The sequence below is a fragment of the Pogoniulus pusillus genome, chromosome 2 (assembly GCF_015220805.1).
Source record: "Pogoniulus pusillus isolate bPogPus1 chromosome 2, bPogPus1.pri, whole genome shotgun sequence".
Lineage (NCBI taxonomy): Eukaryota > Metazoa > Chordata > Aves > Piciformes > Lybiidae > Pogoniulus > Pogoniulus pusillus.
Genome location: NC_087265.1, coordinates 44,619,749 through 44,646,818, shown reverse-complemented (window position 1 = coordinate 44,646,818; position 27,070 = coordinate 44,619,749). Strand labels below are relative to the sequence as shown.

General features: G+C 45.6%; 1 protein-coding gene and 1 long non-coding RNA gene across 7 annotated transcripts in view; one reads left to right on the top strand and one right to left on the bottom strand.

The window, feature by feature from the left end:
- The window catches only part of LOC135186174 (uncharacterized), a 250,372-nt gene that overhangs the window by 28,110 nt on the left and 195,192 nt on the right, over positions 1–27,070 (bottom strand). The window contains exon 3 of one of the 2 annotated variants that reach the window (XR_010306751.1): positions 6,730–6,799. The exons of the other annotated variant lie outside the window; for it this stretch is intronic. This is a non-coding gene — a long non-coding RNA (uncharacterized LOC135186174). Of the gene's footprint in view, positions 1–6,729; positions 6,800–27,070 lie in introns of those variants that run through there. 2 annotated transcript variants of the gene reach the window in all.
- Positions 1–27,070, top strand: part of B3GALT1 (beta-1,3-galactosyltransferase 1) — a 232,434-nt gene that overhangs the window by 30,878 nt on the left and 174,486 nt on the right. The gene's annotated exons all lie outside the window — the stretch shown is intronic.

Below are 27,070 nucleotides of genomic sequence, written 5' to 3'. Positions count from 1 at the left end.
CCAGTGCTGAGTACAGGGGCAGAATAACCTCCCTTGTCCTCCTGGCCACACTGTTCCTGATCCAGGCCAGAATACCATTGGCTCTCTTGGCCACCTGGGCACACTTGACACATTTATAGTACACCTATAATAATGTCTTCTCTGTCAGCCTATACCCAGCTGTGATTTAGAACTAATAAAACCCAAGTTAATCTTCATTAGTGATTCCATCGTTGCCTTTAACTGTTTTAATGTGACCTCATTTAGGAGAAGGCAGGTAAGTAGTATGAGCAGTCCAGTCATGGGGGCAACGAGGTCCATGTGCGAAGAAGCTGAAGTCTACATAATATGCCAGGTAGTGCAAACACCTTTTTAACCTCCTTTCAGTACTTTCTCTTGTTTTGAAGTGCTTTCTTAATAGGTTTAGTTTAGTTATTCAAATACTTACCTGTCACAAATCGAAACTCAATTCTGCTGTCTTACTGCAGTGACAAATTTAATTAGTCTCTGAACAACCTAAACTTTTGAAGACTTTTTAGGTCTCTGGGCTCTCATTTAAGTGGCTATATTCCAGCTGTGTCTTCTAATGAAAAGCACTTGCTCTTGTATCCAGTAAAAATCAGTGTATCAAAGCTGAAAATGCTTTAACAGATTATATGAACGTTCTGGTGTTGTGGTTGTATAAAATTAAACCTGGAATTCATCTTGTCAGTCTGTATTTCTGACCAGTGATATTTGTAGTCTGTCATGTTGCAGTTTTGGTCTTAAAATTACTGAAGAAGTCAGGCTGCTTTCTGTTAACTTTTAGGATATTAATAATCTGATGCATTCCCTTTCATAGAATCATAGAATCAAGCAGGTTGGAAGAGTCCTCCAAGATCAGCCAGTCCAACCTAGCACCCAGCCCTGTCCAGCCAACCAGACCATGGCACCAAGTGCCTCATCCAGGCTTTGCTTGAACACCTCCAGGGACGGTGACTCCACCACCTCCCTGGGCAGCCCATTCCAATGCCAATCACTCTCTCTGTGAAGAACTTCTTCCTAACATCCAGCCTTTACCTACCCCGGCACAACTTGAGACTATGTCCCCTTGTTCTATTGCTGGTTGCCTGGCAGAAGAGACCAACCCCACCTGGCTACAATGCCCCTTCAGGTAGTTGTAGACAGTAATAAGATCACCCTTGAGCCTCCTCTTCTCCAGGCTGCACACCCCCAGCTCCCTCAGCCTCTCCTCATAGGATTTGTGTTCCAGGCCCCTCACCAGCTTTGTCACCCTTCTCTGGACATGTTCCAGCACCTCAACATCTTTGTTGAATTGAGGGGCCCAGAACTGGACACAGCACTCAAGGTGTGGCCTGACCAGTGCTGAGTACAGGGGAAGAATAACCTCCCTTGTCCTACTGGCCACACTGTTCCTGATCCAGGCCAGGATGCCATTGGCTCTCTTGGCCACCTGGGCACACTGCTGGCTCATCTTCAGCTTACTCTATATCAGCACCCCCAGGTCCCTTTCCTCCTGGCTGCTCTCAGCCACTCAGTCCCCAGCCTGTAGTGCTGCTTGGGGTTGTTGTGGCCAAAGTGTAGAACCCTGCACTTGACCTTGTTAAATCTCATCCCATTGGCCTCTGCCCACCCATCCAGCTTGTCCAGGTCCCTCTGCAGGGCTCTCCTACCTTCCAACAGATCAACACCTGCTCCCAGCTTGGCTTTCTTTCTGATCTTTTCTAGCATCCTCTGGAGCTCCTTGCATCAGAGGGGTTCTTGCAGCTTCCTGTAGGTGCAAACTGAAGCAGTCAGATAACATTATTGTGTAAATACCCTTAACAGATTGTAGGACCTCCACTGATTGACACTATATTGATAATTGTCCATTTGCTCTGTATTCTGTGTACAGAGTGAATTCTATTACATTCTAATCCCATCCTCCTCTTCAGAGAAGCATGTGCAGATCTCTGAGGAACTTCTTCACAGAGAGAGTGATTGGCATTGGAATGGGCTGCCCAGGGAGGTGGTGGAGTCACCATCCGTGAAGGTGTTGAAGCAAAGCCTGGATGGGGCACTTAGTGCCATGGTCTGGTTGACTGGATAGGGCTGGGTGCTAGGTTGGACTGGATGATCTTGGAGGTCTCTTCCAACCTGGTTGATTCTATGATCTCTTCAGACCCTTTTGCTTCAGCTCTCCTCTGGGATGGACTACTGTGATTTTAAGATGAATCTTAGATGTGTTGAAAAATAATAATATCCATATGGAATGCTACCAAATCAGGAACAGTGTGGCCAGTAGGACAAGGGAGGTTATTCTGCCCTTGTACTCAACACTGGTCAGGCCACACCTTGAGTGCTGTGTCCAGTTCTGGGCCCCTCAATTCAGGAGAGATGTTGAGGTGCTGGAACGTGTCCAGAGAAGGGAAACAAAGCTGGTGAGGGGCCTGGAGCACAAACCCTGTGAGGATTGTCATTTAGTCTGTGTCTAAGTGACTGTCCCTTACATAGCAGCAGAAGCAATTCCTCTCTTGGTACACACCTGCAAAATACCAGTCTGTGATCACAATATAGCTTTTCTGCCAGTAGTTGTTTTCATTTCAAAGCTGATTTTGTCACTGGAAGTCATTGACTGTTACTGATGACAGCTAATTGTTACAGCAAATGAACTTGCTCTTGGGAACAAATGGTGTCTCAGCACATCTGGAAATAACACCATGTAACACCGTGGTGTGTTTGTGTACATTCAGGACACTGGGCTGAAGCTTTGCCTGGTTCTAGCTAGCTTCTAAGGGTCAAAAAAAAAAATAGCTTTTCCTTTTTCTAGTGCAGACAAATATCAGGAGAACACATGCAGCTTTGCATTTTGAAGGCCTATGGAAAAAGTGCAAGTAATTTATTCATTTTGCTCTGTCATCTGGATGAAAAATGCTGGAAGATAGCTTAAAATTCTCAACAGGCTTATAAGATCAGTGCACAGAAAGTAGAAAAGCTGTGTTGCACATGCTCTCTCCTGATACTGCATTGGCTTTATTCTGTTGTAATTCCCATGTAAATGCAATTACTTGTATGTTAACAGTAGGCAGGAAATCAGGACCCATCCACCGTGAGAAAATCAGAGGGCTGCAGCAGCTCTGCTATGAGGACAGACTGAAAGAGTTGGGGCTGTGCAGTCTGCAGAAGAGGAGGCTCCCAGGTGACCTGCTTTTGACCTCCAGTACCTGAAGGGGGCCTACAAAAAAACTGGGGAGGAATTTTTTAGCCTATCAGGTAGGGACAGGACTAGGGGGAATGGAGCAAAACTGAAGGTGGGGAGATTCAGAGTGGACATGAGGAGGAAGTTGTTGAGCATGAGAGTGGTGAGAGCCTGGAATGGGTTGCCCAGGGAGGTGGTTGAGGCCCCATGGTTGGAGGTGTTTAAGGCCAGGCTGGATGAGGCTGTGGGCAGCCTGCTCTAGGGTAGGGTGTCCCTGCCCATGGCAGGGGGTTGGAACTGGCTGATCCTTGTGATGCCTTCCAACCCTGACTGATTCTATGAAATCTGCAGCATCTTCTAAAAAGATCTTTTCCTCCTCTCCCACTCAGCTGAGAGGGAGTGAGTCTATGATGAGGCTCTTAGTTTTTATATTTGCCAAAAAAAATGTAGAGAGACAGTTCAACTTACAGAGCTTGAAACTGTCTGTGACTGAGAATATTGCCACAGAGACTTCGTGGCATTGTTTATGGATGGAACAGGGACCAGTCCACAGGTGGGGTTGGTGTCTTCTGCCAGGCAACCAGCAACAGAACAAGGGGACACAGTCTCAAGCTGTGCTAGGGGAGGTTCAGGCTGGCTATTAGGAAGAAGTTCTTAGCAGAAGGAATGATCGTCCATTGGAACAGGCTGCTCAGGGAGATGGAGGGATCCCCATGCCTGGAAGTGTTTAAAAAGAGACTGGATGTGGCATTGGGTGCCATGGTTTAGTTGATTAGATAATGCTGGGTGATAGGTTGGACTTGGTGAGTTCAGAGGTCTTTTCTAACCTGACTGATTCTGTGGTCTTCCTTACTGGCCCCTACCCCAGGTCTGCTGAGGTTTGGAGCTGCAATCGCAGAGCTCAGCATTCAGCTACATTCTTACAATGAGGTCCCAACCAAAGCCAGCACAACGAATGCAAAGAGGGGAAACTTGTGATAACAATAAGAGAGATGGTATTGACAGGCTGACACTGTAAATCCTTGCTTGCAGAGGGAATGACTTGCAGTTAGCAGATAAGGTCAGACAGAAGATGCTTCCTATCTGGGTCCTCATCATGTATGAGAAATGTTGCTGCTTCAGTCTGGGCAACCTGCCTCATCATCCACACCTGTCTTTACCAATTTCTCCCTGGTATAAGCCTGACCTTTTTATTCTTGAAGCCTGTGATGTTAACTCTACATAGCTGTGTCCTGGGCTTAAAAGGCAGAGGAAATGTGAGCTTCCATTATCTAACCAAACATTTAAATAACTAAACAATGCAGTCAGCTCCTGACTTTGTTCCATAAGGTATTCTGATAAGTAAATACCTTCTTCTTGACTGTATTCACAGCCACTTTCCCAAGGAAGAGCCTACATTAAGATCTAAATGACTATAGAATCATAGAATCAACCAGGTTGGAAGAGACCTCCAAGATCATCCAGTCCAACCTAGCACCCTGCCCTATCCAATCAACTAGACCATGGCACTCAGTGCCTCATCCAGTCTCCTCTTGAAGACCCCCAGGGACGGTGCCTCCACCACCTCCCTGGGCAGCCCATTCCAGTGGGAAATCACTCTCTCTGTGAAGAACTTCTTCCTAACATCCAGCCTGTACCTACCCTGGCACAACTTGAGACTGTGTCCCCTTGTTCTATTGCTGGTTACCTGGGAGAAGAGGTCACCCCCACCTGGCTACAATGCCCCTTCAGGTAGCTGTAGACAGTAATAAGATCACCCCTGAGCCTCCTCTTCTCCAGGCTAAACAGGCCCAGCTCCCTCAACCTCTCCTCATAGGATTTGTGCTCCAGGCCCCTCACCAGCTTTGTTGCCCTTCTCTGGACATGTTCCAGCACCTCAACATCTTTCTTGAATTGAGGGGCCCAGAACTGGACACAGTACTCAATATATATATAAATACATGGCTCTCCAGTATTGACTCCTGGTTTTACCTTTGTGCTATTCCTGTGGGCCCCCAGGATAACCCCTCTCAGAGAAGCATGGAAGAGGCTCGTGGCTTTCTTGGCATTAATGTTTAACAAAGATGTGAGATGTGATGTTTTGGTGGTCATTTTCAGCCTTGAACTGGCTAGCTGAAGAAGTGTACTGTTGTTTGAACCTTCTCTAAATCATTTGAGGTGATCCACTCCATACCTGTAGCAAAACAGCATCGTCACTGGCTCTGTAGCAGCTCAACTCTATATTAATGACATAAAAGTGAGACATTGTTTTACTCCACTCTTACCCAACTTATCCCCTAATATTCATGTGAAAAAAACCTTTCAGTCCAATTAATTCAGTGTCACCTTTTTTTTCTCTCTGAAAGCATCAGTGAGCATGCAGAGAATGCAGGGAGGCAAGTTCTTACTGCACCTTTAATCCAGCAATTTCTAATTAATAATATATGTGAAAGAATGAGCTTCAATGAACTGTTTGGTTCCAGGTGCTCTAACCACATGCCTCAAATGATTAATGATGAAAGTAGAGTTTTTAGGGATAGGAATAAGAGAAGAATGGTATTTAGTATGTTCTTTCAAAAATAACTTCATTAATTTTATGAGAACTAATCTAACTACACACTTTTAATATATATTCAGCTAGGATTTTGAGGTCCAGTCAAAGCATCCCTGCTGTATCTCTGTCAGAGTTTGAATAGAATCATAGAATCAACCAGGTTGGAAGAGACCTCCAAGACCCAGCCCTATCCAGTCAACTAGACCATGGCACTAAGTGCCTCATCCAGTCTTTTCTTGAAGACCCCCAGGGACCGTGCCTCCACCACCTCCCTGGGCAGCCCATTCCAATGCCAATCACTCTCTCTGTGAAGAACTTCTTCCTAATATCCAGCCTATACCTACCCTGGCACAACTTGAGACTGTGTCCCCTTGTTCTATTGCTGGTTGCCTGGGAGAAGAGGCCACCCCCCACCTGGCTACAATGCCCCTTCAGGAATAAAATGCCAGAATAGGAGACACTGAAGAAATCAAGCCTTACCAAAACATTTGCATATCATATTGTAATAATGATATATAACATATTGCACAATGGAACAAAAGGAGACCTCAGTGGTTTTCCAGTGCAGTGTCCTGGAACTCAAACTTCAGCCATGCCACACTTGGTATAATTCATTTTCAGTTCTTATTGTTGTGCTCTCTCTCCCTTCTGCTTATTTATTGAATTAACTTCCATGAGGCTTTGATGAATTTTGGTGGCAAAGAAAGCATGTGTTCAGGCTTCTAATCTTTTAAAATAGAGAATAGATTGCTAGAAAGAATGGAAGAATTATTAAATGGACATAGCTGGAAGTGGAACCTCTGAGCTGATTCTGAGTTAAGTCATCTTATCAGTTTAATTTTGTGTAAGGTAAATCAAAACACGTGGAAATAGAAGTACAAAAGGAAAATTAAATTCTTCTGCCTTTCAACTTTTCTTTAATAAATGGTTTGTACTTAGTCAAGAACCAGAGCATCTTCCCTTCATAATTACAATCAAAAAGCAATAAAAATTAGTTGGAGATTGAATGAGCATCCTGGTAAAGGAAGCTGGAGCCAGAGCCCAGGGGAGCAGTGGGGTACACAGGGATGTGACCTCTCCAGGAAATTAAATGTGTAGGTATACATGCTCTGAGGGGAGAACAGAGATGAAACAGGAGAATGTAGCAAGAGATCATTAAAAGGTTGATGGAAAACAAATGTCCAGGAAATAGAATTAAGAGTAACTCAGCAAGGAGGTGTTGGGATCTGTTTCCTAAGTGTACTGCTGCTGCTTTGCAGGTTAGAATCATAGAATCAACCAGGTTGGAAGAGACCTCCAAGATCATCCAGTCCAACCTAGCACCCAGCCCTATCCAATCAACTAGACCACAGCACTAAGTGCCTCATCCAGTCTTTTCTTGAAGACCCCCAGAAGAGTTGTGTCACTGTGATGAGGAGCTGGGAGTGAGACCAAAGACAGAACAAAGCAGAAGTGGGCACTGAGCCCACAGAAGTGGGTTATTTTTGAAAAGGACAAAGTTAGATTAGCAAGCTGAGTCAGCATTATCACTCCCCTAAATATAGCTCTGCAGCGGGACCTTGACCGCCTGGACAGATGGGCAGAGGCCAATGGGATGGGGTTCAATAGCTCCAAGTGCAGGGTGCTGCACTTTGGCCACAACAACCCCATGCAGAGATACAGGCTGGGGTCGGAGTGGCTGGAGAGCAGCCAGACAGAGAGGGATCTGGGGGTGCTGATTGATACCTGCCTGAACATGAGCCAGCAGTGTGCCCAGGTGGCCAAGAGAGCCAGTGGCATCCTGGCCTGCATCAGGAATGGTGTGGTCAGCAGGAGCAGGGAGGTCATTCTGCCCCTGTACTCTGCACTGGTCAGACCACACCTCGAGTACTGCGTTCAGTTCTGGGCCCCCCAGTTTAGGAGGGACACTGAGATGCTTGAGCGTGTCCAGAGAAGGGCGATGAGGCTGGTGAGAGGCCTTGAGCACAGCCCTACGAGGAGAGGCTGAGGGAGCTGGGATTGGTTAGCCTGGAGAAGAGGAGGCTCAGGGGTGACCTTATTGCTGTCTACAACTACCTGAAGGGTGGTTGTGGCCAGGAGGAGGTTGCTCTCTTCTCTCAGGTGGCCAGCACCAGAACAAGAGGACACAGCCTCAGGCTGCGCCAGGGGAAATTTCGGCTCGAGGTGAGGAGAAAGTTCTTCCCTGAGAGAGTCATTGGGCACTGGAATGGGCTGCCCGGGGAGGTGGTGGAGTCGCCGTCCCTGGGGCTGTTCAAGGCAGGGTTGGATGTGGCACTTGGTGCCATGGTCTAGCCTTGGGCACTGTGGTAAAGGGTTGGACTTGATGATCTGTGAGGTCTCTTCCAACCTTGGTGATACTGTGATACTGTGATACTGTGATATACTCTCAAAGCTCCCACAAAGCTGATATTAAGCTTTTAACTTTGCTGTTCTATCAATATTAGCAATAGCTCAAACTTCTAAATGTTTATTTTTAAACTGGCATTTCAAAGTGTATCCCACAGACGGCTAAGCTTCAGTTTGCTTTCACAATATAAGGGTTTTATACTTGCATACTGTTAATTAATCACTCTCTATGAGTTTAACACTATTCATAGTAGCCATATGTTCCCTGGTAGTAGTTCCATTAGGCAGAATTGATGCAAACACTCACAACACATTCTGTCCTTTTAAGGTTTTGTTTCTTTAGTGCCAGCATGGTAATAACTGAGGAGAACGAAGTCTGTAGCATGTTAGACAGAGAAATAATTTGCAATAGTCACTCAGACCTTTTGATGGCTTTGTTTGCACCACAGCATAAAACCACACTTTATTGTTTTGTTGAACAGACTAAATAACTGCAGTTAGGAAGGAGAGCACAGGCTGCTGTAGGACACTGCATGTGCACTGCTACAGAGAGTGGCAGGGCCCCAGAGCATCCTCTGTATCACTGTATCACAGTATCACAGTATCACAGTATCACAGTATCACAGTATCACCAAGGTTGGAAGAGACCTCACAGATCATCAAGTCCAACCCTTTACCACAGTGCCCAAGGCTAGACCATGGCACCAAGTGCCACATCCAACCTTGCCTTGAACTGCCCCAGGGACGGCGACTCCACCACCTCCCCAGGCAGCCCATTCCAGTGCCCAATGACTCTCTCAGTGAAGAACTTTCTCCTCACCTCGAGCCTAAATCTCCCCTGGCGCAGCCTGAGGCTGTGTCCTCTTGTTCTGGTGCTGGCCACCTGAGAGAAGAGAGCAACCTCCTCCTGGCCACAACCACCCTTCAGGTAGTTGTAGACAGCAATAAGGTCACCCCTGAGCCTCCTCTTCTCCAGGCTAAACAACCCCAGCTCCCTCAGCCTCTCCTCGTAGGGCTTGTGCTCGAGGCCTCTCCCCAGCCTCGTCGCCCTTCTCTGGACACGCTCAAGCATCTCAGTGTCCTTCCTAAACTGGGGGGCCCAGAACTGAACACAGTACTCGAGGTGTGGTCTGACCAGTGCAGAGTACAGGGGCAGAATGACCTCCCTGCTCCTGCTGACCACACCACTCCTGATGCAGGCCAGGATGCCACTGGCTCTCTTGGCCACCTGGGCCAATACAGGGAATACAGCACAGGGCTCTGAGTTATTGCCTGTCCCTGCTGCCTTGTGCTACTGCTGCTGTACTGCTGCCAAACCTGAGCTGGTTCTGTGCCAGCCATGTTTGTGCCTTTCAGTTCTCGTTCTGGGGGCGGACTATTGGCATCAGTCCATATGAAACCCATAGAAATAACTGAGGTGTACACAATACAGAGAGAAAATCTCACAATGGGGACTGGATCACTAAGCCCTCATCTGGGATTCTGAAGACATTCAAAACCCATGGGTTGACTTAGGCATAGAATCAGAGAATCAACCAGGTTGGAAGAGAATTCCAAGATCATCCAGTCCAACCTAGCACCCAGCCCTGTCCATTCAACCAGACCATGGCACTAAGTGCCTCAGCCAGGCTTTTCTAGAACACGCCCAGGGAGGGTGACTGCACCACCTCCCTGGGCAGCCCATTCCAATGCAAATCACTCTCTCTGCCAACAACTTCCTACTCACATCCAGCCTAGACCTCCTCCAGCACAACTTGAGACTGTGTCCACTTGTTCTGTTGCTGGTTGCCTGGCAGAAGAGACCAACCCCCACCTGGCTACAACCTCTCTTCAGTTGTAGACAGCAATGAGGTCACTCCTGAGCCGCCTCTTCTCCAGGCTGCACACCCCCAGCTCCCTCAGCCTCTCCTCACAGGGCTGTGTTCCACGCCCCTCACCAGCTTTGTGGCATCAGGAGAACCTGCAGTGTCAAATGTCTACAATCTGCCAATATGTAACATTTGTAGAACTGCAGCTGGCTTTTCATAGGTATTCTCCAAATACGACCTGCTGAGAATCTTGAGATGGAGCTGCTGAGAGTAATTGTGGAAATACAACTTTCCCTAGGAGCTATATTCTTTTAGAATCAGATTTTCAGTCGTTTTTGTAATGAAGAAGATAACCTACTATTTGAAAAGAACCACAGAGATTCTCAGGCTTGTGTAATTATGCCTTTGTCTTGCCAGCTCACTATGGAAAGAGTCATAATGGAAGATGGGAAAATATTTAGGTGTAAAAAAATCATTGGCAGTCCTCTGCTAAGGTTTTTAAATAGCTGTCAAGACATAGAAAAATGCTTTCATGAAATTTTCATTTTAAATTTTGTTATAGTCAGCCTATCAATTCTTCCATATTCACATACAGTTATTACCTTAAGAGAGCCCTAGTATCATGAAAGAAGAAAACACAAGCATAGAGAATGTGGGTATCCTAGTACCAGTGTTTGCCTCTGTTATTCACTCAGCTGTCTTCATTTCAAGGGACACATGCTCCATTAAAAACATGCTTTTTCCAAAGTTGGAGTTCAGAAACATTTCCAGAGGCCTCCTCATCAAAATATTGCTTTTTGCAATGAAAGTTGCAAAACTGCTTACTCATTGCAAGGCTACTAAAGATACACAGATCACAGGATGATAGGGGTTGGAAGGGACCCAGGGAGATCATCAAGTCCAACCCCCCTGCCAGAGCAAGACAGTACTATATAACACAGATCACAGAGGAACACATCCAGACAGGCCTTGAAAGTCTCCAAGGAAGGAGACCCCACAACCTCTCTGGGGAGCCTGTTGCAGTGCTCTGTGACCCTTACAGTAAAGAAGTTCTCCCATGTGTTGAGGTGGAACCTCTTGTGCTGCAACTTATCTTGTGCTGCAACTTACACCCATTGCTCCTTGTCCTAGCACAGGGAGCAAGTGAACAGAGCCTGTCCCCTCTCTCCTGCCCAGCCCTCAGATACTCATAAACATTTACCAAATCCCCTCTAAGTCTTCCCTTCTCCAGACTAAGCAGCTCCAGGTCCCTCAGCCTCTCCTCATAAGCCATGCCCTCCAGTCCCCTAATCATCCTCATAGCCCTCTGCTGGACCCTCTCCAGCAGATCCCTGTCCCTCTTAAACTGGGGATCCAAAACTGAAGGCAGTATTCAAGATGAGGTCTCAGCAGGGCAGAGTAGAGGGGGAGGAGAACCTCTCTTGATCTGCTGGACACACTCTTCCTAATACACCCCAGGATCCCATTGGCCTTGGCCAGGAGGGCACATTGCTGTGCCATGGTTAACTTCTTATCCACCAAGACCTCCAGGTCCATCTCCACAGAGCTGCTCTCCAGCAGATCACCTCCCAGCCTGTACTGGTGGAGATGGGTGGATATGCATTTTGCACCTCAATGTTTAATGTTAGAGCAGAGCAGGAGGAAAATCACAATATATGCCAATAGAGGAGCAAATGATTCAGACACATTGGAAAATAATTAATTAAACCCCTCAACACATGGCAGAGCAGATTTGAGAAGTGTTTCTTCTGCAGATTTTTAACAAGTTTGCTTCTGAGAAAGCCTTAACTCTTAAGGTAACCTATTCTCAATTAAGAGCCTTACCTAATGACTACTAAAATGATACAAAAAAAGACTGCCTTTGACCTGGATGATTGTTCAGTTAATTCTTTGTCTGCCTAATGGTGGATCCCTCACCTAGCAGTGCTGACCTTTGTACCTGAGCCTCATTCTGGGATCAGCAAGGGCTGAGCAGCAGAGAGAAACGTAACAGAAAAAAAGCAATAACTGGAATGGGATTCAAAGCAAAGTTTTGCAATAGCTGATGTTAGTTAGAGGAGGAATGTGAAAAATCAGTTTTGGTAATGACTTTTCTGTAACTCTGTTATGCTTTTCTGATGCAAATTGGTCTCATAATTCACAGAGGATAGGAAATGCTACACCATACAGCAAACTGTTAAAGAGTGACCAGTCACTGATGTGTTCTTTTTATATCAGTGTTTTGACAGTCAAACAGCGTTGTTGAGTCTATTGACACCTTAAACTCTCGTGGAGTGTAACAACCCCAAGCAACGCTACAGGCTGGGGACAGAATGGCTGGAGAGCAGCCAGGAAGAAAGGGACCTGGAGGTACTGGTAGGTAGTAGCTCAAGATGAGCCAGCAGTGTGCCCAGGTGGCCAAGAGAGCCAGTAGCATCCTGGCCTGGATCAGGAACAGTGTGGCCAGTAGGACAAGGGAGGTTATTCTGCCCCTGTACTCAGCACTGGTCAGGCCACACCTTGAGTGCTGTGTCCAGTTCTGGGCCCCTCAATTCAAGAGAGATGTTGAGATACTGGAACATGTCCAGAGAAGGGTGACAAAGCTGGTGAGGGGCCTGGAGCACAGCCCTGTGAGGAGAGGCTGAGGGAGCTGGGGGTGTTTATCCTAGAGAAGTGGAGGCTCAGGGGTGACATCGTTGCTGTCTACAACTATCTGAAGGGAGGCTGTAGCCAGGTGGGGTTGGTCTCTTCTGCCAGGTAACCAGCAACAGAACAAGGGGACACAGTCTCAAGTTGTGCTGGGAAAGGTCTAGGCTGGATGTGAGGAGGAAATTGTGCACTCAGAGAGTGATTGGGATTGGAATGGGCTGCCCAGGGAGGTGGTGGAGTCACTGTCCCTGGAGGTGTTTAAGGAAAGCCTGGCTGAGGCACATAGTGCCAGGGTCCAGTTGACTGGCTATGGCTGGTTGATGGGTTGGACTGGCTGATCTTGGAGGTCTCTTCCAACCTGGTTGATTCTATGATTCCAAGTCAGACTTAGAACTCCAGTTCTCATCGTAGGAAGCATCATAGAGTACACAATAGATGAAGATACCCATACAGTGAAGTAAAGGTCAAGTACCACTCAGAGAAGAGAAAAATCTACCTATTGAGCTTATATTATGCTTAAATTGCAAAGTCAAAAGTGTATTCCAATATTCTCAAAAAAGAACTTAACAGGACTTAATAGATTTAGGTTATTTGATGTCTCTTTTAAAAAACTCAAATTAGTTATCATGTTGAACTTGCTTCAGCTGAACAAATTTGGCACAAAGACAGTTCTGTAAAGAGAGGTAATATTTTGTCTCTGGCAGTACTAGCAGTATATGTCAAAAGCAAATCAATTCTGTCACGGACCAGGATGGTTGTTAAGAAACAGAAAACATCTCTTCTGGCAGGTCCACAACTCATTTCTGACACCTGGCTAGTACACTATGGAGCACTTAAATGTATGGAAAATGGTAGTCCAAAGATAAAGCATTGTGCTTTCATCTAGAGCACCCCCTTCTGAATGTCTTCATAGCTGATTTGTACAACATTTTTATCCTTTAGTAAAGGACTTAGTTCAGAAAGTTTTCTTACAAATGCTGGGTTACACATAGAATCAGCCAGCTTGGAAGAGACCTCCAAGATCATCCAGGCCAACCTAGCACCCAGCCCTATCCAGTCAACTGGACCCTGGCACTAAGTGCCTCATCCAGGCTTTTCTTGAACTCCTCCAGGGACAGCGACTCCACCACCTCCCTGGGCAGCCCATTCCAATGCCAATCACTCTCTCTGCCAACAACTCCCTCCTAACATCCAGCCTAGACCTCCCCTGCCACAACTTGAGACTGTGTCCCCTTGTTCTATTGCTGGTTGCCTGGCAGAAGAGACCAACCTCCAGCTGGCTACAGCCTCCCTTCATGTAGTCATAGACAGCAATGAGGTCACCCCTCATTCTTTGTGCTTGTAACAACTGTAGAGTCTACCTTGAAGCCTTTTGCAGCTGTTACAAGCCTAAGTTGTTTTGGTTTCCCTTTGTATTTGGGGGGCAAATTAATCTACAACTGGGAAGTGCATTTTGCATGCATACTTGTGGTAAAGCTGACATTTTACTCAATTTTTTTGGCAATAAATCTTTTGCAAATCAACTGTTGCCAAAAAAAAAACAAACAACCAAACCACTCTTGCACCTACTGTAAGAGCAGTAGAAAGCTGAATTTTTGAAATGGCACCCAGGAGATGAAAGAGGAAGACTCCTTCCACAGCTGTGCATCTGTTCATTGTTATGTAATGTAGTTGCCTTTAAAACGCTCCAATTCGGTAAGATTTGTCATACAGCTCCTGCTGGAAGCCCCTGTGGAAACAGACCTCCTTGTTCACCACTTCCACTTTTACTCTCTGTAGTTGCAGAAATCACACAAGTGTTTATTTGCATGTTCCATAGTTTCTGTCATAGAATCAGAGAATCAACCAGGTTGGAAGAGACCTCCAAGATCATCCAGTCCAACCTAGGACCCAGCCCTGGCCAATCAACCAGACCATGGCACTAAGTGCCTCATCCAGGCTTTTCTTGAACACCTCCAGGGATGGTGACTCCACCACCTCCCTGGGCAGCCCATCCCAATGGCAAATCACTCTCTCAATGCATAGATGCATTCAAGATTAAGTCCCTGTTACCCATTCTGTATTTCAGTGTATTCTTCAGAAAGTGGAGAGAATAAGAAAACCAAAACCAACAACAAAACCCCCAAAACGAAACAAGCAAAACCCCCAACTAAATTAGCTGTTTTACAGAGATTACTAAACTGTTGTAATTGCATACAATTATCTGCATCTAGACAGAAGAACTTGTGCCAGAGGAGATGTAACATGAAGTTACTTCAGGCAGCTGTTATTTTCTTCCAGAACAGCCTGTGCTCAATTATGTAAAAGCAGAATAATATGAAAGCATATTTTTATGTTTTATGTTTTAAGGCTGTGAACTACCTGTCACAATTTATTGAGATATGATCTATATTTCTACACAGTAGTGAGTACTGTGGGAGAAAGTGTTTCAGAGTGTACAGGACCACTGCCATTTAGTATAGCAGTCCTGTCAAGATGTAAATGTGCAGCCACGGGCGAAGCATCTGTGATGGGAAAATAATGTAGCAGCCAATCAGTAATGTCTGTAGATGTTTTAAACTGATCTCTAAGAGGGGTCTGGCCTGGCTGCATTTCCTCCTGAGCTTTACATCATGTCTCTCACCTCAGGGGACTTGAAATCTCTAAGCCTGTACTTGACCTTTTAAGAGGGACATAGAACTGCTTGAGAGAGTCCAGTGCAGAGCCACAAAGATGCTGAAGGCAGTGGAAGATATTCCTTAGGAGGAGAGCTTGAGGTTGCTGGGGCTGTGCTGCTGGGAGAGGAGGAACCTGAAGGGGGACCTCAGTCATGGTGAGAAAGATGTGCAGGGTGAGCACCAGGAGGCTGGAGCCAGGCTCTGCTGGGTGATGGCCAGTGACAGCACAAGGGGCAGTGGTGGAAGTTGAGGCATAGGAAGTTCAAAGGAAACAGGAAGAGGAGTTTTTCATTGTGAGGGTAACAGAGCCCTGGAACAGGCTGCCATGGGGGGGTTGTGGAGTATCCCTCTTCGGAGATACTCAAAACCTGCCTGTGTGATCTGCTCTAAGTGCTCCTACTGTGGCAGGGGGCTTGGACTGGATGATCCTTTGAGGTCCCTTCCAACTGCTGACATCCTGTGACAAGTCTGCTAAAGAAAGCCCGCAGACATTTTGAACCAATACAATTCATTTCCTCCCTAACACAGAATTCACTTTTGAGAGAATGAGGGAAAACTTGTTTGTTCTATTAAAAAGAATGTCTCAGCAATGCACCACAGAGATTTACAATGCCTTCTTCTTCTAGTGCCTTGGCCTATTGATCTCTGATCACTGCACTGTACAGCAACCCATCATGAGTGAACTGCTGAACTGGCATTTCTCTTTTACAACAAATTAACAGTGAAACCTTAGCTTATTCATGTGAACTTCCCCAGTGATTTATGTAGCACACGGACTTTATATGGGATGAAGAAGTTTTACAGGCTACAACAGCTATGTGTTAATTACTTTGTGATACAGTACCACAGTATCACCAAGGTTGGAAGAGACCTCACAGATCATCAAGTCCAACCCTTTACCACAGAGCTCAAGGCTAGACCATGGCACCAAGTGCCACGTCCAATCCTGCCTTGAACAGCTCCAGGGACGGCGACTCCACCACCTCCCCGGGCAGCCCATTCCAGTGTCCAATGACTCTCTCAGTGAAGAACTTTCTCCTCACCTCCAGCCTAAATTTCCCCTGGTGCAGCCTGAGGCTGTGTTCTCTCGTTCTGGCGCTGGCCACCTAAGAGAAGAGAGCAACCTCCTCCTGGCTACAACCTCCCTTCAGGTAGTTGTAGACAGCAATAAGGTCACCCCTGAGCCTTCTCTTCTCCAGGCTAAACAATACCTACACATTTAGAGAAGCAGAACATGTGTAATTCATGTACAATTTTTTACATATAATGAATGTTTAGCCTGGAGAAGAGGAGGCTCAGGGGTGACCTCATTGCTGTCTATGACTACCTGAAGGGAGGCTGTAGCCAGGTGAGGGTCTGTCTCTTCTGCCAGGAAACCAACAAAAGAAGAAGGGGACACAGTCTCAAGTTGTGGTGAGGGAGCTCTAGGCTGGATGTTAGGAGGAAGTTGTTGGCAGAGAGAGTGATTGGCATTGCAATGGGCTGCCCAGGGAGGTGGTGGAGTCACTGTCCCTGGAGGTGTTCAGGAGAAACCTGGATGAGGCACTCAGTGCCATGGTCTGGTTGATTGGCTAGGGCTGGGTGCTAGGTTGGCCTGGATGATCTTGGAGGTCTCTTCCAACCTGGTTGGTTCTATGATTGGCATCTTGCAAAGAGGAAAAACACCAAAAAATAAATAGATTAAAAGCTGATTAAATAAGTGCACAGGACAAAAAATGCTGCAGTTATTAAAGATTATTTTAACAAAGCAGCTTGGAAGAACAAGGAATGAGATCATAAGATCTTTAACACAGGAAGGATGAATGACAGTGAAAAGAGGAACAGCTAAATGAATGTAAACTGTGCACATGGAATATGGTGGCTTTTTCAACCTATGTAGGACATATTTTTGCACAGTGCCCATAGAGAGCTTTCTGTAAGCTGTAGTCAGCCCCTAGTTACAGGTAGAAGAGGTGAGAGGCCTGGAACACAGCCCTATGAGGAGAGACTGAGCTGGGATTGTTTAGCCTGGAGGAGGCTCAGGCTGACCTCATTGCTGTCTACAACTACCTGAAAGGAGGCTGTAGCCAGGTGGGTGTTGGTCTCTTCTGCCAGGCAAGCCGTGACAGAACAAGGGGACACAGTCTCAAGTTGTGCTGGGGGAGGTCTAGGCTGGATGTTGTGAGGAAGTTGTTGGCAGAAAGAGTGATTGGCATTGGAATGGGCTGCCCAGGGAGGTGGTGGAGTCACCATCCCTGGAAATGTTGAAGAAAAGCCTGGCTGAGGCACTTAGTGCCATGGTCTAGTTGACTGGCTAGGGCTGGGGGATAGGTCAGACTGGCTGATCTTGGAGGTCTCTTCCAACCTGATTGATTCTATGATTCTATGATTCTGTTCTATGTCAAATGACCACCATGCAGCAAGGGGACTAGCCCTGCTTCATGCTGCTATAGACCACACTCAGTGCAAAGTCTGGAACTTTATGACAGTTCCTCTGTAAAAACTGCAGCTATCTATTCACATGAATAAGCAGTTTCCTTTGTTTTCAGCAAGAACTCATCAGTAGAAAGCTTTCTAACTGCTTTTTGAAATAATTTCAAATGAGTTCATGACTCTACACAAACTTAACTTCATCTGCAGGATAACAAAAGCTTTCTTGATCACATGAATGTAATTTTCTGTTAATGAGAACTCTTGAGACTTCTAACCTGAGCAGTGCATTTCCAAAAACCATTTCTTTTCTTCTTTTGAGAGTCATTTCTTTAAATACTACCAAATTAGGTCAGGCACAGATCTCTAGACAGAACACAACTGTTGCCATTCACTAATAATAATGTATTTTAATACCAGTCAGGTTGAATTTCTAAGCATCCCTACATGCCTCTGTTTAAAATTAATGGCATCGATATATGAAATACTGGTTCAGTGCTTCAGATAAAGCTAAAAGTGGCTAAACTGCTGGATGTGATTTAAAGAATAGTTTTACTGCTTAGTTTATGGAGCTATTAATGGAATTATTAAAAAGCAATAATTAGATTTATGCTGCTTCTTAATATTGATTTTTTTTGTGTGTTGTTCAAAGAGTAGGTTATATTAGGCACAATATATTTTGTAGTTTCATTACTGAAAATGGGCCTTTTTCTGTCTTTGACTAGCCAACGTGCCAAAAAGAGAAGGAAAAATATGATTTTTTGCAAAGTAATACCTTCCTATCACAGTATTAAGTTTCTTTTATAGTAACTATTGCAGTCCTGCAGAGAGGGACCTGGGGGTCCTGGTGGGTAACAAGTTAACCATGGCACAGCAATGTGCCCTCCTGGCCAAGAAGGCCAATGGGATCCTGGGGTGTATTAGGAAGAGTGTGTCCAGCAGATCAAGGGAGGTTCTCCTCCCCCTCTACTCTGCCCTGCTGAGACCTCATCTTGAATACTGCCTTCAGTTTTGGATCCCCAGTTTAAGAGGGACAGGGATCTGCTGGAGAGGGTCCAGCGGAGGGCTAGGAGGATGATGAGGGGACTGGAGGGCATGGCTTATGAGGAGAGGCTGAGGGACCTGGGGCTGTTTAGTCTGGAGAAGAGAAGACTGAGAAGGGATTTAACAAATGTTTGTAAGTATCTGAAGGCTGCCAGGAGTCGGGAGACAGGCTCTGCTCACTGCTCCCTGGGATAGGACAAGGAGCAATGGGTGTAAGTTGCAGCACAAGAGGTTCCACCTCAACACAAAGGGAACTTCTTTACTGTAAGGGTTCCAGAGCACTGGCACAGGCTCCCCAGAGAGGTTGTGGAGTCTCCTTCTCTGGAGACTTTCAAGGCCTGTCTGGCTGTGTTCCTCTGTGATCTGTGTTAGATAGTATTGTCCTGCTCTGGCAGAGGAGTTGGACTCGATGATCTCCTTGGGTCCCTTCCAACCCCTACCATCCTGTGATATACTTTGCAAAAATTGCTTAACAAGCTTACTTTTCTATAAATACATCATAGAATTCTGGAGGTGTTTAAGGCCAGGCTGGATGAGGCTGTAGCCAGCCTGCTCTAGGGTAGGGTGTCTAGTTGGAACTAGCTGATCCTTGTGGTCCCTTCCAACCCTGACTGATTCTATGATTCTATTATGCTATGAATATTTCAATGGAAATTATCTCTCTGTATCATCTTTGTCATCATAATCACTGTTCACACTAAACACCAAAATTATGTTTTAAACCCCCCTGCCCCTCTTTGGTAATATGTAGTCACTGTTAGATTGATTTTCCTCCGGTGGGATAGTATTTAAAATAGATTTTACAAGATTTCATTGATTGGCTGGCATTCTCCTTGCCACCCACAAGGGTTTTTCCTCTGTTTTCAAGTGTAACATAAGAGATTTTAATTAGCATTTCATTAGTATTAGTAATTTAATCTTTATGAGATAATTGCATTATGGCTCTTAGGATGACTGCTAAGAATTCAGATGTAAAAGTGGTACCATTGAAGCAGAGATTGTTTGACTTTGCTGGAGTTTGACCAAACTCTCAAATTCCTCCACAGAGGAGTAAAGACTACTAGAAAATTTAAGGTATTACTGCTGGGTTTTTTTGTGTTTTAATACTAATTTATTATACTGTGTTTAGTATTCCTTAAGTTATTCCACAAATAACTTCAGTGAAGGTTACTGATCACCTGTGGAGGAGCCAGAGAGGGCAGGACACACAAGATCTCATATTCCTGATCTTTTTTTAACCAATGACTGAGCATATTGTGGAGTGAAATGAAATGTGGCACCTTCTGTGAACTGTATGAGAAGTAGAGAGGGGAGTAAAGCCTCTTTCTTTCTTTAGTGTCTCATTTTTAGGACATATTTCTCCCTCTGTAACAAGCTTTAAATTCTAAGAAGCCAGAAGTCAAGTCATTTTCTATAAACACGTAGTAGTAGGGAGGTGTGAACTCCTTTGACATCATTCTGATCCTGTTTGAATGTCAGTGGTTAAAAGTTCACTGCTACCCTTCTGAATCCTTCAAGGAAAACTAAAGTCAGAGAAGCAGAAAGGAAAGTTCAAAGGAGGAAAAAAGGGGAAAAGAGAATGAGGGGAAGCAGTAAAGAACTCTGGATAATGGGAAGGGCCAAGAAGAAATGGGGAGGTAACAAGTTGATAATGACTGACATTCTCAGTGAAATGTGGATGCTGCTATGTAGGTTATCCTTCTATTCCTGTCTGTTGGTATAGGTCACCTCCTATGCTGGTTTGCCTTATCTGTGAGTAAAATAGAGGAGTTTTTGCCTCCCTAGGAAGTAGCAAAGTTTTCTATTAAAGACAACACTTCAATAGCATATTTAAAAACATAGGTTGTAGCCAGGTGGGGGTTGGTCTCTTCTGCCAGGCAACCAGCAACAGAACAAGGGAACACAGTCTCAAGTTGTGCCAGGGGGAGGGGGAGGTGTAGGCTGGATGTTAGGAAGAAGTTGTTGCCAGAGAGAGTGACTGGCATTGGAATGGGCTGCCCAGGGAGGTGCTGGAGTTGCCATCCCTGGAGGTGTTGAAGCAAAGCCTGGATGAGGCACTTAGTGCCATGGTCTGGTTGATTGGATGGGGCTGGATGCTAGGCTGGACTGGATGATCTGGTTGATTCTCTGATTCTCTGACGATGTTCTTAAAGATTCATGTGTTCTTAGGGTAGCAATTTCTAATGTTTCAAAGGTGATACATTTTCCAGAATTGAAAGAGACCATGATTTCTGCCAATTAACCAAATCATGTCCATTTAAAAGAAAGAGTCTATTATGCATTATTTTATTTTATAACAAAGAGTAGATCTCCACCTCCTACTTTTCCTCATAAATTTCCAAGGAAATATGTAGCTCTGAGAGTGCCTACTGAGTGTAAGTGCCATCTCCTTGTTATAAGGCTTATATTTTCAGATGAATTAGCAGAGAAGTTAAAACAAACAAAGACTTATCCTTCTATGTCCTCTCTCTAGCACTGAGGGTAACAATTCATTTTACCATGGATTTTGTGACTCCACTTAATCAGGAAAACTGAAATCTCTGACACCCGTAAGTTGGGCTGTAAATAGAGAGCTTCCAAAGAGTTGAGCTCCCTCTAGTTACTGGATATGCACTCAGAGTTAATCTACACTAGAGGCTAATTGGCTGACTGGAAACAAGCAGAAAACTCCACCATGTCTCAAAGGCTTTTAGTTGAAAGTGGTGTCATCCTTGGTGGAGTGGTAACAAGTGTTAGAGTATTAAAGTGAATTTACACTTTCCATACTTCAAAGCTGAGTGGAGCTCTTTGCTTAGCTGGAAGCATAAAACCTCTCCAGCTGAAAGAAAATCTCAGTATAGAATCATAGAATCAACCAGGTTGGAAGAGACCTCCAAGATCATCCAGTCCAACCTAGCACCCAGCCCTAGCCAGTCAACTAGACCATGGCACTAAGTGCCTCAGCCAGGCTTTTCTTGAAGACCCCCAGGGACGGTGCCTCCACCACCTCCCTGGGCAGCCCATTCCAATGCCAATCACTCTCTCTGCCAACAACTTCCTCCTAACATCCAGCCTATACATTCCCCGGCACAACTTGAGACTGTGTCCCCTTGTTCTATTGCTGGTTGCCTGGGAGAAGAGGCCACCCCCCACCTGGCTACAATGCCCCTTCAGGTAGTTGTAGACAGTAATAAGATCACCCCTGAGCCTCCTCTTCTCCAGGCTAAACAGGCCCAGCTCCCTCAACCTCTCCTCATAGGATTTGTGCTCCAGGCCCCTCACCAGCTTTGTTGCCCTTCTCTGGACATGTTCCAGCACCTCAACATCTTTCTTGAATTTGAGGGGCCCAGAACTGGACACAGTACTCAAGGTGTGTCCTGACCAGTGCTGAGTACAGGGGAAGAATAACCTCCCTTGTCCTACTGGCCACACTGTTCCTGATACAGGCTAGGATGCCATTGGCTCTCTTGGCCACCTGGGCACACTGCTGGCTCATCTTCAGCTTACTATCTATCAGTACCCCCAGGTCCCTTTCCTCCTGGCTGCTCTCCAGCCACTCAGTCCCCAGCCTGTAGTGCTGCTTGGGGTTGTTGTGGCCAAAGTGCAGAACCCTGCACTTGGCCATGTTAAATCTCATCCCCTTGGCCTCTGCCCACCCATCCAGCCTGTCAAGATCCTTCTGCAGGGCTCTCCTACTCTCCAACAGATCCACACCTGCTCTTGGCTTGGTGTCATCTGCAAACTTACTGATGCTGGACTCAGTCCCCTCATCAGTAAGTTTGTAGATTCCTGGTTCTGCAGAGGCTCATCGAGAGGCTGATGATGAGCCCAGCTTCCTCATTTTCATTGCAGTAGAACACCAAGCTGAGGAAAATGAAAATGAGAAGTTAGAACTGGATAACAGACTAACTAGAGGAAGAGGAACTCGGTGAGACACAGCAGTTGTTTTATCAAATACATAAAAAGAGTGATGGATATAGCAGTGAATGTGACATAAGGATACAGAGTCACATCAGGGTGTACATTTACCTAATCAAAAGAATAATTTGAAGTAATGAGAAAAACTGATAGTGTAGAGTAGCTGTGAAGACTTTTTCCCTGTTTTCTTAACTGAGACAGTGCTGACTACCTGGGCACAACACAGCATCATATATGCCAGCTGGGTACAAGATTGTTACTAACTCTGGAAAGTCATTTCTTCTGCAGCAATAAAGCAACACAGTGTAGTATGAATTTAATTGCTTGGAAAATGAAAACTAGCTTGGGTCCTCTGATATATGGATTCCATGATCATCAGTGAAGAAAAAATCATGGTAGTTGCCCAGATGTCTTGATTTAAACTTGGCTTATCTGGCAGGACTGTTACTGGCATTAGTACATCATGATTTCACTCAATTAATGCATAATAATAGCATTATTAAGAAATAAGCTGGGATCTTTTGGAATAGAACAGTTCAATTAGGTCACAAACGGGAGCATAACCTGAGGTGGAAGATGTAGAACTAGTTGCAAGTAGCTGCTTCCTGGGTAGTCTAAAGTCTGAAATATTTCCCTGTCTCATTCAATTTGAGTGGGATATCAGACATAAAATATGGCTTTTGACATTTTGCTAAAACTCAAGTATTAAGTATTGTTCCTAAAGATCTAAACAGTAAGTGTTAGCTTTTGATACTTCATGGTGCTAGCTGAACAACAGGCCCAAAATGCCAAAACATAGAATCAACCAGGTTGGAAGAGACCTCCAAGGTCAGCCAGTCCAACCTAGCACCCAGCCCTATCCAATCAACTAGACCATGGCAATAAGTGCCTCATCCAGGCTTTGCTTCAACACCTCCAGGGATGGCAAATCCACCACCTCCCTGGGCAGCCCATTCCAATGCCAATCACTCTCTCTGCCAACAACTTCCCAATAACATCCAGCCTATACTTCCCCTGGCACACCTTGAGACTGTGTCCTCTTGTTCTGTTGCCTGTTGCCTGGCAGAAGAGACCAACCCCACCTGGCTACAACCTCCCTTTAGGTAGTCGTAGACAGCAATGAGCTCTTCCCTGATCCTCCTCTTCTCCAGGCTGCACACCCCCAGCTCCCTCAGCCTCTCCTCATAGGGTTTGTGTTCCATTCCATAGGGAATGGAACAGGTGTTAATCTTAGAGATCAGGCATGCAGTTAAGGCCATTCTGTGCTATGGTTATTGTGTGCCTGTCATGTGAATGAATGGAGAAAAAACAGCCATTAGAGATACCTGGAACTACGAAAAGACTTAAAGTTACTGCAAAATTAGAGTGAAGAGGATGCATTACACTCAGTCATTCTTTGGGTAGCCAGTGCAAATAAAACTGAATGCACCTTTGCTGAGAAGAGACAAAAGACTGCTCTCATGATTGTGTGTTATGTGCTCTTAAACTTAGAATCATTGAATCAGTCAGGGTTGAAAGGGGCCAAAAGGATGGAATCATAGAATCATAGAATCAACCAAGTTGGAAGAGACCTTCAAGATCATCCAGTCCAACCTAGCAGCCAGCCCTAGCCAATCATCTAGACCATGGCACTAAGTGCCTCATCCAGGCATTGCTTGAACACCTCCAGGCACAGTGACTCCACCACCTCCCTGGGCAGCCCATTCCAATGCCAATCACTCTCTGTGAAGAACTTCCTCCTAACGTCTAGTTACAACCCCCCTGCCATGTTCAGGGACACCCTACCCTAGAGCAGGCTGCCCACAGCCTCATCCAGCCTGGACTTAAACACCTCCAGCCATGGGGCCTCAACCACCTCCCTGGGCAACCCATTCCAGCCTCTCACCACTCTCATGCTCAACAACTTCTTCCTCACGTCCAGTCTGAACTTACCCACCTCCAGCTTTGCTCCATTCCTCCTAGTCCTGTCACCACCTGATAGCCTGAAAAGTCCCTCTCTAGCTTTTTTGTAGGTCCCTTTCAGATAGTACAAGTCCACAAGAAGGTCACCTGGGACCCTCCTCTTCTGCAGACTGCACAGCCCCAGCTCTTTCAGTCTCTCCTCATTTGCTTATTAATGAACTATTCCCTCTTCTGTACTGAGTGTCAGCAGTAAATCTCAAAGGATTAATGTACACATTCAATGGACACTATCACTGACATAACTGACTTGCTATGGCTAATAACTTCCATAGAAATAGCACTGTTACAGTCCTTAACTGCATTTACTGAATGCTAGTGGACCAACACAGAAGTAAATCCTGAGAGAGCTGTTCTAAACCGACAAAGCAATCAGGAATAAAATCACCATTCCAACACAACATTGAAAGGTCAGGAAGTAAGAAGGTTTTGTAGTTTCCTGTGTGTTTTTTCTAGTGATGTGTGCCTTTTTGGTTTAGTTGTTTACAGACAGAATTTTAAGAGTAGCAGATAATGTCTGTAATAATACAAAAGTGTGCTTGTTTGAAGCAAGCTGGAATGTTTGTGTGAGAATAATTAGATGATAGGCTGTGAAAAGGAAGCAGTGGTGATGTCTGCTGCACTCACAGGCTTGCTGAGAGGTATAAAAACAAGAACACAAGACATAGATAGCACAGTTGCTGTCTCTGGCTGCTTGCCCTTCTCTCCCTAACCTGCTGTCTGTGTAACTAATCTTTCTGCTTCCTAACACCCTGGCCAATTTTCCAAACTCACCTTGAATGTAAGGCAAAGTCTGGGATAAGGTAGAGAGGTGGGAGGGTGGTTGGGAGTCCCTCCTGGGGACTCTGGTTTCTGGGAGGGCTGTTGTGTTTCTGTATTACCTTTTTAACTTGTCTATTTCTGTCTCTAGCTGTGTATATTGTAAATACCTGCTTGTGTATTGTGCTAAGCTGTAAATAGAAAGCTTCATTCAATTTTCAGCTCAGCTGAGTCTAGTCTGGGAGATTTCATAAGAGTGTGGGGCAGGTAACACCCAAACCATCACAAAAACTGAAGAGTAACTTAAGTCACTGGTAAACTCCTTAAAATTATAATTTCATTTACACTATATCTTGGAATGGGCTGCCCAGGGAGGTGGTGGAGGCACCATCCCTGGGGGTCTTCAAGAAAAGCCTGGATGAGGCACTTAGTGCCATGGTCTGGTTGACTGGATAGAGCTGGGTACTAGGTTGGACTGGCTGATCTTGGAGGTCTCTTCCAACCTGGTTGATTCTATGATTCTCTTGGAGCATCTCACATCCAACCAGATGTCTTGAGTTAATTTGAGTAGGCAGCAGTAATAAACTTTGAAAGCTCTGCTGACCTTGCAGCAGCTCTCACAAATTGCTGTACCTGAAGATCTTATCCATTTGCTTTTATGTGTAATTTTATCTTTGGCTAAAGGTCACAATTAGTCCCCTCAATATGCACTTGAAAATTAAAAGCTGTAATAATGGTTCAGTAAAGTTCTGTCATTCTGCTACATAAAGTGATTAAAAGTACTTAATGATATGATTAGATTTTCTCCACTTACTGGCCTGCATGTGTTAAAGGAGTCTGAAAACACCACACACCATTATCAGAATAGTCTGTGTAGGAATTTTTTACATAGGTTTACTTGTGGGCTGTGTTTGTTTTAATCAGATTATTTGCCATGGGAATTACCTCACAGCTCTTAACTGTGACTTAACAGAGTATGTGTTCTGAAGCAGTACATTTCAAATGCAGAAGTATTCATCTTTTCATGCACATTGAACTCGGGTTTCTGAGTACTTATTGATGACCTGGACGAGGGGATCGAGTCCAGCATCAGTAAGTTTGCAGATGACACCAAGCTAGGAGCAGGTGTGGATCTGTTGGAAGGTAGGAGAGCCCTGCAGAGGGACCTGGACAGGCTGGATGGGTGGGCAGAGGCCAATGGGATGAGACTGAAAAAGGCCAGCTGCAAGGTACAATGCTTTGGTCACAACAACCCCAAGCAGCGCTATAGGCTGGGGACTGAGTGGCTGGAGAGCAGTCAGGAAGAAAGGGACCTGGGGGGACTGATAGATAGTAAGCTGAACATGAGCCAGCAGTGTGCCCAGGTGGCCAAGAGAGCCAATGGCATCCTGGCCTGCATCAGGAACAGTGTGGCCAGTAGGACAAGGGAGGTTCTTCTTTCCCTGTACTCAGCACTGGTCAGACCACACCTTGAGTACTGTGTCCAGTTCTGGGCTCCTCAATTCAAGAAGGATGCTGAGGTGCTGGAATGTATCCAGAGAAGGGCAACAAAGCTGGTGAGGGGCCTGGAACACAAATCCTATGAGGAGAGGTTGAGAGAGCTGGGCCTGTTTAGCCTGGAGAAGAGGAGGCTCAGGGGTGATCTTATTACTGTCTACAACTACCTGAAGGGGCATTGTAGCCAGGTGAGGGGTGGCCTCTTCTCCCAGGTAACCAGCAATAGAACAAGGGGACACAGTCTCAAGTTGTGCTGGGGTAGGTCTAGGCTGGATGTTAGGAGGAAGTTCTTCACAGAGAGAGTGATTTGCCATTGGAATGGGCTGCCCAGGGAGGTGGTGGAGGCACCGTCCCTGGGGGTCTTCAAGCAAAGCCT